The sequence below is a fragment of the Seriola aureovittata genome, chromosome 3 (genome assembly GCF_021018895.1).
Source record: "Seriola aureovittata isolate HTS-2021-v1 ecotype China chromosome 3, ASM2101889v1, whole genome shotgun sequence".
Lineage (NCBI taxonomy): Eukaryota > Metazoa > Chordata > Actinopteri > Carangiformes > Carangidae > Seriola > Seriola aureovittata.
In genome coordinates, this window is record NC_079366.1 from 13,545,333 (window position 1) to 13,556,135 (window position 10,803).

General features: G+C 41.6%; 1 protein-coding gene across 2 annotated transcripts in view; it reads right to left on the reverse strand.

The window, feature by feature from the left end:
• The window catches only part of prr36a (proline rich 36a), a 35,007-nt gene extending 24,705 nt beyond the window's left edge, over window positions 1-10,302 (reverse strand). The window contains exon 1 of one of the 2 annotated variants that reach the window (XM_056371296.1): window positions 10,221-10,302. The gene's annotated coding sequence lies outside the window, so the exon portion shown is untranslated. Of the gene's footprint in view, window positions 1-8,220; window positions 8,500-10,220 lie in introns of those variants that run through there. The other variant, XM_056371295.1, reaches the window with a different exon arrangement.
• Between the last annotated feature and the right edge of the window lie 501 nt (window positions 10,303-10,803).

The following is a 10,803-nucleotide window of genomic DNA, read 5'->3' on the forward strand; positions in this document are numbered from 1 at the left end:
TTCTTTTAAGAGGTTTTATATATATATATATATATATATATATATATATATATATAAATAAAAAACAATGTCCATAACTCTTTAGACTTGGCCTTGGTGAGCAGATTGGAGATGACTGTTGACATTACAACGCCCAGTCATCTCTAGTTGCATTCCTCAGCAGGCTGTCCAACGGACGAGCAAAATCACACACACAGAAAGTAAAACAGCTCCATTTCTTGTGGGAGGAGGGAGTAAGGACACACTGGCATTCTTTCTCAGCAATGTCTCACTAAAACAAAACCACAGAAACACATACTGTGTGTGAACAATCCCTTGATCTATGTTCAGGTACCATGTTCCCGATGGACAGACAGTAAGAGCTACTGCAGGGCCAGGCCCTGTCTCCTTAGAGCATCATATGTTGACCTTTTTCCCCTAAAAAACAAAATCACAAAAGGTGAACTTCCCTTTGCTTATGCATCCATTGTGAATCCCTACTTGTTCAGATTTTGGAGGTGTGCCCATCTGCCAGCCTCAAGGAATTAAAATGAAACAAAAATGAAATATAATCTTTAAGAATAACCACTGGCCCGAACACTTAGCTATAAAAATAAAAACATCCACTCAAACATACAAATATATAAATTGCTTTTACGTTGATGTGTGGTGGACCATTTGCTTTTGTTCCGATACAAAAGGAGTGAAGTGTTTAAGCCACATGATGCCAAAGGAAAGCTGCACTCCAAAATTATCCACTATACATGATGTTGACAATGGAGACCGGAAACGGATAATGGATTCATGCAATCTAAAAACATAAAAACATCCCCCGAAGCCACAGCACTTCTTAACACTTTCCCAATCCAGTCATCATGGAAAGGAAGGGCTATGGTTTTGTAGGAACGCTTTTTATTCATGCTTGCGTACTCTGCTGGAAACCCATTTGTCAAAGAGTGAAAAAGAAAATTTACACTCACAATATCAATATTGTTCATTTTACAGTAAACAGGCTGGAGCTGCTATGGGTCGTGTAACCATTAAAATATATTGACACAAGGATAGGAAAGTTTAGAAGCCAAGAAAACAGATGGACCCTTAAGGTGCACCATCCCATAGCTTTCTGAAGAGCATCTATTCTGTTTTTTGTTCTGTTTCTCAGGATCAAGTCTTGGCTCCTGTCCCTGCCAGTCTCCGTGGATAGACCTTTTATAATTATGTGTATGTATGTGTGGAGGGCAGGGCTGCCCACAGAGCCTCCTCACCTCTGCCAGAAAACGATCAGGAAGATAAATGGTGCTCCATGCACCTCGTTATCTGTAGACAAAGAACTGGATTAACCCTGAATGATCTTGCAGATTGGTTGGTTTCTCCTCATCTGTCCATAACAAGACTGTGTGCAAATGTTGACAAGCTCTATAATCACCATTTTTCATCCCAAGACTGCATTTGTATTGACAAATGCTTGTCCTGAGTAAGTTTACTTGCTGTCTACAAACTGCAACCTCCAGGGTATCTCTGTCAAGAATCCCTGCATTACTAAGCAGTAATTTATCCAAAGAGAAACCTAGGATGAACACAATCTGATCAGGCCACTAAGCCCAGTCCCCAAAGTACAAGCCATGGACATGATTATGTACTTCAAAGTCAAACTCTGTCAAACATTGTGTAATAAAAAAGGTACAATGATTAGCCCAGACTGCCTTACAAATGTGTAACCCCTTACAAGTATGACGTAGACAAGGGGGGGGGGGTATGACTTATAACTAACTTTGACAAGATTAGTGGAGGAAATAAAGGATCCAGGAACAGCATCATAATATTCCGTTTATGCTGTGTACACCTTAAAAAAAAAAAAATCAAACCAACTAATAAACTAATGATAATAAGTTAGGAATGCTCTAGCACAGCTAATACTCTTGGGAGAAAAGAAAAAAAGAAAGACTTTCATCATGGGGGGGTTTGGCTTGACGTCAAGCATGCAGCTTATTCTAATCAATTCCATAGGGGATACTAACATGTGCTAAGTGACTGTAAGATACTCAATAAGGCCATTAGGAGCAGGTGGTTAAGTGTGGCTACAAGTTAAGTGGACTAAGCCAGTTAGCCTTTAAGGGAGTGGCAGTGAGAAGGGACTGGACTCTAGGCTACTGGCAGAGCAGTGGTCTGAAAGGCTGCATGCAAATAGGTTACAATCTGTTGTAAACCTGGCAGGGTTTTCAGAAAGCACCAGCTAGGCCCTGCTGCCATCAGACAGGCTGCCGGTGGAGTGATTAAAGGCAGTAGGGTGGCATCATTGACCAAGGGGGATAGGAGTGAGTATAAGTATTTGTGTGTATGTAGTCAGAGCTGGTCCAAAACAACAACAACGATCATCTTAAGTGTTTGTGTGCTGAACTGAGTTTAACATGAGGGTACTATGAGGGGGTGGGTGGGCAGACAAGCTCTATTGTCTGCAATTCGCACCATGTAACCCCCTCAGGCATGGTGCTGTCGGGAGTGGGGGTTGGTTCTGAGTGGATTAACTGGTGCAACGGGACGGAGGAGCAGCTGGCACGGGTAACTTCACCCAAAAGACTCCAGGGATATCAAACAGGCTGCAGGGTGAAAGACGGAAGGGTGGGTGACACCTCTTTCATACAGTAGATCTACAAATGACATGGATGTACCATTTGTTTGATGTAGACTGAAGTCTGCTAGCCTGTTATAGCTAAATCTTTACCCAGCAACACCATTCAGAAACTCGGATCTGCAGCTAGTCCCATGCACATCACTGCTATATCATAGTATAACAAAGTCGCACATCGCATACTGTAAATACCAAAAGGAAGCATCAGTTTCAGGTTCGAATTTTCCCTCACTTGCATGCACTCTTACTTTTAGACTTAGACTTTTAAGTAGCATCCAGCCTGTTTAACCTCGTTTAAAAGAGGATGCTTGACAGAAGTGAGAAGAAAAGCTGAAGGACTGCTAGAAATGGATGGAAAATAAAAAGGTGCCGAGGGAGTTGTAGAATGAAACCATGGCTATAAATCGATTTAGACCAGGCATACCAGTTACTCACCAAGGACCTTTGTCCAGTGTTATCTCCCTCTTCTATCTTACTCTTTTTCCATATTTCCTGTTGCTTCCCACCATCAGCTAACTAATAAAAGTGGAAAGGGGCTGGATAAGACTGTGCAGGCATGTGAAACACTACCTCCTATTCACATCAACTTTGTGTTAAAAACCCTTGGCATTTTCAGTAACTTGAATTCAACATAAAACCAAGAGTCAAATTAAGTGATTCTGTCAAGAATGGCTGGCTGTAGAGAAGCCAAAGCTGACATCAGTTTTCCTATATTAAAGCCAGCAGCTACTCTCCTGTGCAACCGCCAACTGGCTATAGACAAGCAGGCAGATAGTCAATATAATGCTGGAGAGCCTGAGGGCCAGATCAGTTACCATGCCTCTGACTGAGCAGGGTGAGCTGAGGCCAGATGGACACTGATCCCACACCTTGCCTGCCTGCCTCTCTGACAACAACCAAACCCACAGCCACACCCCTGAACAGTGCAAAATACACACACAAACCAATTACTCAACACGCAGGATCAACTTTCTCATGCACGTTAAGAGGCAGAGCCAAGGATGATAACAGGATATGCCCAGCCTGCCCAACACAAATAAATGCACACCCTTATAGCGGTTGTGCACTTTTGATTCACCTCAGACAGACTTGGATCAATAACCAAATAGATTTAAAAAAAAAAAATGCGAAGCATTGCTTCAGTAGTGACAGCTTCTACACACAGCAAACGAGGCCAAGCTAAGAAATGTTCTCATCATACAATATACTTATGCCCCCTCTCCTTTTATACAGCTGCTGGATAATCACATATGTGTTTTCCAATCATCTACATCTCTGTCGTATTACCTGCACAATACATTGCTGCAATAAATACCACCACAAATACTACTGCAAATGCAACTAATAAATAATAAATCACTTGTTCCAAAAAAAACAAAACCCCATGCTGGCAAGTCACAGAAAAGTATGTCTATGGAGTAACATTCAAGGCTACCAAATTGAGCTAACAAACAGACTCTGAAAGTGCTGAGTTACTCTTTCAATAATTACAGTGCACTGAGCCCAGCTTCACAGTCCCAGACAGACCGAGTGCCTAAAAATGCAGCGCCAGCGTCCACCACTTTATCCTAATGGGCAGGAGAGTGCCAGCCTCCAAACCACAGTGACGAGAGTTACAGCACCGCACCGTCTCACCATCCCACAGCTCAACAGCCAAGAGCAACACAGGAGATGCACAACAAACCTGAAGGGTGAATGATGAAATATAGTTAAACCCTGAATGCCACCCTAAACAGATGCAACAGAGCAGGAAAGAGTTCGGATTGAATTCCCATGGGTGTGGGACTGAGACTGACACTGGTTGCATGCTGTAAAAGCAGCTGACTTCCAAGCAGATGCAAATGCTCTATGCTGTACAGGGTTTGTATTTTCCGTTCAGCTGCCCTGACTTCTGAGTGAATCCTCAGACAAGGGACAGACTGAAAAGTGCCAACGTCGTACAAACAGCCTTTACAGATTTCAGTTCAGTATCAATACTTTCAAACTGAACTTCAGTACTAAACTAAACTAGAGCTGAAACGATTAGTCTATAATCAAATGATACAATTTGAAATCAACAGTTGATTTTCTGACATCTTAAAGATCAAATGATTAATTGATCAGCAGAATAATCAAAGATGAAGAAAATCATTAGTTGCAGCCCTGATCCAAACACAAGTTAAATGCAACAATTAGTCAATTAATTGACCAACAGGAAAGTGAATCAACAGTACTTTTTCAAGCAAAAATGCTAAACATTGGATGGTTCTAGGTTCCCAAAGGTGAAGATTTGCCGCGTTTCTTTGTATTACGTTATGGTAAATTGAATACCTTTTCAGTTTTAGACTGATGGTCAGACAAACCAAGACATTTGATGAAATGTCACCTAGGGCTCTGAAACTTTATGAACAAAACAATTAATCAAATAATTCCTTAGTGGTAGCCCCAAAGTAAATGCTGAGAAATTGATTGCTTGAATTTTTGTTGCTTGGACACAATTAAAAAAAGATTCATGTTTGCATTCATTCGGCATGAGCTATAGATGGATAAATTCAGATAACACTGCAATGACCTTCCGTTTCCCCTTTTATTTAAATTAATTAGTTTTATCGTCTGTCTGATGTGGATAATTTTCCCCTTTAAAATCTGATCCATAATGACTATGAATACCAAAAGACAAAAGAGAAACTGGTAAGTACATTCTGTTCTCACATTGTGTGACTGAGGTGGTGAGGAAATTTAAACCCTTGACCCCGACATCCATAACCACCATAACCTCTCACAGCTGTTGCACTGATGCACACGCAAAGCTGAATAAACAACACAGATCAACCATTAGATGTATTAATCCTACACTTAATCCTGACAGTAGAAAAAGTAGATGACTAGTTTTTGTTCACAGGCCTGTCATCACAGATAAAATCTTGAAGCTTGAAAAAAAAAAAAAAAGTTCAAGTACATGTCCAGAGGGTATTCAGAGTAGTGAAGATGTTTCAGTGAAAACACAGAACAGGTATTTCACTCACTCGGTCACTGAGCATTGAGACTTGTTCCATTTCCCAGTATGTGGCATCCATTTTAAACAGTCACTCTACTGCTGCAATGTCAGCCACCTGCATTTTTCTCTGACCGTCATGCTTGAAATAAACAACTGCACCCACCCCATTAGGCACCAGACCTGCATGAGATGCACATACCAAGACAGAGAGACGCCATACACTGAACTTGATCTTGTAGCAAACCAGTAAACAAAAACATGGAATAAAGTTTTCATCATGATTAAACATGAAATTAATTCCATGTCACACCAAGCTGTAGATATTTTAGTCTCTGTATTACTGGTCATCTTATGAATTTGACACAAACCCTGTTCAGAGGAATGAGGATTTAAAAGTAAGTAACTCTCTTTGCATAATGCCGGCAGTTTCCTCTTTTCAAATCATCTTATCCAACAACTTTAGCTTTCACAAGGTTACAGAATGCACTGAAATGAGAACTATTTTGAGCTCCTCTTCTGGCTTGCTTTGGCCTTTAGGAAGAGGAAAAGGAAACAGAGGTGTGGACAGGGGATGTAACAGTGCAGTATGACAACACAAGCTTTGTCCCAATTTGGAGGCTGGATCTGGCAAAGGATCCGGGTCTTTCACAGAACCTGAAGGGCAGACACAACCTGCTCCTGGTCTGCTGAAAAGATAGCCTCGCCTTGGAGAGAAACCAAAACTAATGGCTTACTTGTTTGATTAATTTGCTTCCCTAAAACTTAATGTTCTGTTTGGAGTATTGTAGAGACCCTGGACCCACTTAAACAGCTAAAAAAAACAAAAAACAACCTACATAACATTACTGTATCACCTCAACACATAATTACTTTCCATAACTTTATGAGAATTGCTAATAAACATGACTTTATGGCATGTTTCAGAAGTTTGCTACACAAAATGACATATTATTTCTGTTTGAGAACCCCCGCTGGTTAAATTTTCAAATGCTCTGCATCCGTGACTGGCAGTGACAGTACTTACTCAGTACTATCCCTCCCAAATCCAATAAGAGATCTAACAGGAAGTTAGACTTCTCTTGGGTCCAACTGATTGCAGACATAAGTAATGTCATGATGTAGAATAACATACTGCTCATGTCTTTGTAAATGATTCATTGACAAACAAAGGAATATTTATTTGTTCATTGGTAATCCATGTAACATATAAAACATATTAACCTTTGCACAATGGATTGTGTGATACTGAGGGACATAAACGATACACCAGATGAGTCCTTCAAATTCAGACTGCATGTATCTGCTGCATTTGGTGGAACCTTTCATATTGGTAAGACTGTTGTTATGATGTTTTCAGACTCGAAATGCAGGTTTTGGGGGGTTCCGCCCCTGAAATGCGACACAGTAACAGTGACCCTGCAATGAGCCCCTGGAGCTTCGCCAGAATATCAGAAAAGGCATGAGGGAGAGACCACGTGCGCGTGTCATTCACACTTGGTTTCACACCCTGGTGACGATAAACTGCTGAGCAACAACTCACACACCCTGGCATCGTTAGCAAGAAGGTTTTCAGGGGTTACACACTCTCCAGTGAGTTTCTGCATGTCAGATACCTTTTTGAAGCCAGGGATAGAGTCACTGATCCTAACCCTGCCCACCACACCCACACGGCTCAAAACACACCAATTATGTCATGTAGACTCTGAGCCAAAACCTGAATGATCAACAACATCCCTCTATCACTGAGATCTGCAGCCGATGCTGTCTGATAGTCTGTCTCTGAGCTCCCAGTACGCCTCCCTTTTCTCATACCACTCTGCCAAGTGGAGAGGGAGATCGCTCGATTGTGCAGAGATGCAAATATGAAAACAGAGATGACCGCAGGCTTGGCAAGAAACAAGTCAGAATTATTAAAAACACTTGAGAAAGCAGACAAGAAGTTCCTAAAATCTTAAAAGACATGTCGTACTTTTAGGAAGTTTTTACCCCCCCTAAGTATCCAACATTTCAAGTATTGTCAAACTGATCCTCATGTTGTTTTGACATGTCAAGGACCCCTGGGTGGTCCCTGGACCTCACTTTTGGAACCATTGTTTTACAAGTTACTGGGTGTTTTTCCAAGCCTCAAGTGGAGCTTTAATAACACCACTTGTCCCAGGGAACAAACACGCTGAATTCACCCTGATTTAGCAAAAGGCCCAGTTCAGCCTCACAGAACAATAGCAGTGTACGCCGGGGAAGCTTGCAGAGAGAAACCCATGAAGCCAGTCAATAAACTGAACCTGATACGACCAAAACAGTGCCAGCTAACTATTGTAACACTGTAAACCCAAATAATCGTTTCTAGGAAAATAAAACCCACGTTGAATCCACCGTGCAGCCGGGAATGCTAACATTACACATCCATCATCACATCCAGACACAAACTGGCCACTACACATTACAAAGAGGTCGCCTGGCTTTCAAAACACATCATGTTTGCTTAATTAAAAAAAATACAGCACAAAGAATGTGAGCTTCTTTTTTGCAAATCTGTCATTTCGAGGGACTTTATGGTCGAGATATTACAAATAAACGAGAATTTAAATAATTTCTCTCGCGCTGGAAACGTTACAACGTAGTAAAATCTCCATACCTTTCAACCGCCGCCTCTGCTCCTGAAGACTCCGGGAGAAACAAACAGTCCCTCCCTCTAGGTCCAGCACGGAGGTAAAATGCACTAAATATGTCGACAAAATCGTAAATTTAACCAGACTAACAATGGAGCCGCGCAGTCAGCGGCGGGCGTCCCTCTCTGTGTCCTTCCCTCCACGTTTTAACAGTGGCAGGCTGCTCCCCTTAATGAAGGATGGACCTGGGCGGGAGGGGGGCTGAATGACCGAGGAGTCCGTTTGAGGATTGAAGGCGAAGCGTGGTGGTCATAAGAGAAAATGCAGATTAAATCCCGCGAGCGGTCCAATCAAAAGCGCGAGACTGGTGGTTATGCAAAGCAGGGGTGACGTCAAATTCAAACCAAGCCCGAGCTCTGTACTGTGGCGCGGAAGGGGGGGTGGGGGTCCCAAACGTGGGGTCCTGGGAAGTGCGGAGCAGCTTAATTTCATCAGTGGTGGAAGAAGTGCTCAGATCAGTACAAAAATTAAAAAAAAAAAAAAAAAATCCAATACAAGTAAAAATCCTGTGTTCAAAATCCAATGCTTTTGATACCCAGAGTATCAAAAATAAAAGTAGGCTACTCCTTCTGCAGCAGATTATATGTTATGTGACTGATATCTGATTCTTTGTGACATTATTACATTGGTAACACTGATGCATCCGTGTGTAAGCAGCATTTTACTGTTGTTGCTGGTGTAGTTAGGTAGTTTAGTCCAGTGGTTTCCAATCTAGGGGTTGGGCCCCTTCAAATTTAGTATTGTACTTCAGCAAATATGGATGACTCACAACACAAAAATTAAAAAGGAGTGGTCAAATTTTTAAAAAGAAAAGGCAGAGATATCCTAAACTTTAGTCCCTTGTATTTGTCAAGCTCCAACAACATTTCCCAGATTGCAACTACCATAGTTAAATAATTTCCCCCTGCCCGGTAAATGCTCGCATCTTTCCCTGCGTCCAGCTTGTGAGACATACTTTTTTAGTGGCTGAGTCCAAGCTGAGGTGACCCAGATTAAACCTGTTTTTATTTCAGTCTGCAGAAGACAGGATAAGAGGAAGTATAACTGTTTCATTAGTTTCGAGATACACTGTTTGTGCTTGCATTTGCTTTTATTCTTTGTTTCATTATTCTCCTGAACTTGCACTGTAACTATGTTAAAATGAATTATTATTACTCAGCTGATAAAATCAAATGGAGAACCAGCTCTACCATGTGCAACAACACGTTTCACATGGAAATCAGTATTTTAATTGTTTAGTTTTTCCAATTAAGTTTCATTGTTTCCACTGTTCCATTGCCAACTACTGGTCAAATGTGTGATTCTCTCCTTTTTTCTGTACCAAGTTAGAAAAAATGTGGAAGAGCAATGCAATCTCATCAAACAGGGATTGCCAAGAATATCTATTTAGGGGCTCTAGGCATGAAAAGTTCAGGAGCTGTGACTCCAATAAAGCAGTGACACTGCACAGACACTCCTTGCCCTTTTTCTCCCACTCACATGTGTTTAGTTTCTGCACTTGAGAATATGAAATTTGAGACATTAAAGTTCCATGAATAATATTCTTCCTCCTTCACATGCACAGAGATTTTTCTGTTTCCTGAGATTCGGAGGGTTGGAAGCATGCCTGAATAAAAACTCTAAAATCTACATTGCTCGTTTGCTACACTCATACCCCAGCACAGTGTCAATTTCCCTATGGTACAAACACACAATAGCTGCAGGCTGAAAGCCTTTTTTTTTTTTAAATGTTGAGTTGCAGCTGCAGGCTCCACAATAGAAATCAATGAAAAGGGAGAGGACATACAAAGACTATTGCAACTCACAGAGAGAGAAAGAGTGAATGGGTTAAGACATCTGACATCAGCTGTTGTTTTCTCCAATAATACTCAGAGAGGAGGAGAAAGAACAGAGGCATGTAAAAGAAAAAGCCTTGTGTGAAGAGAAATCTAAAAGTCTGCGAGCGAAGGGAGGAATGAAGGCTTACCAGAAATCATCAAACATGGACTCGTCAGTGCACACGTTCTCAGTGTGGCTCAATGTAGAGTGAGAGAGTATGAGTCATGTCTCAGCTCTGCCTGTCTCCATCCTTGCTCTTTACAAGACTCTGGCAGTGGTTTCATCAGCAGCCTGTCAGCCTTTCCAGTCGGCAAGGGGCCCGGCGCCAGAGCGAGGGGGAAAACCCCAAACTCTCGCTAAAGTGTCACTAATTCTTTAACTTAAACTCAACATCAGCAAACCGTTTAACTACTCAAATTTGTAGCTAGGTCACTTAAAAGCTGATCAGCTGATTTTCACCAAGTAATTTTACATAGTTTGTGCAAATCTGAATCCAAAAACTACATGTGAAGCTCTTGCCACAGGAAACCGGCTCTTGCATGTGGATCCACCAGAAGTATGTCAGTAAACCATTTTAGCCTCCTTTTCTTATTTGACTAAACTAGGCACTAATGGCATCCATCATTATATCACTGCGCTGAAAAAGCTAGTTAATCTCCTCACATCCTGCCCATCCATTTCAGATTGCTTCATAATGTTGTTACACAAGGGTGTGGCTCAGTGCTGTGCTC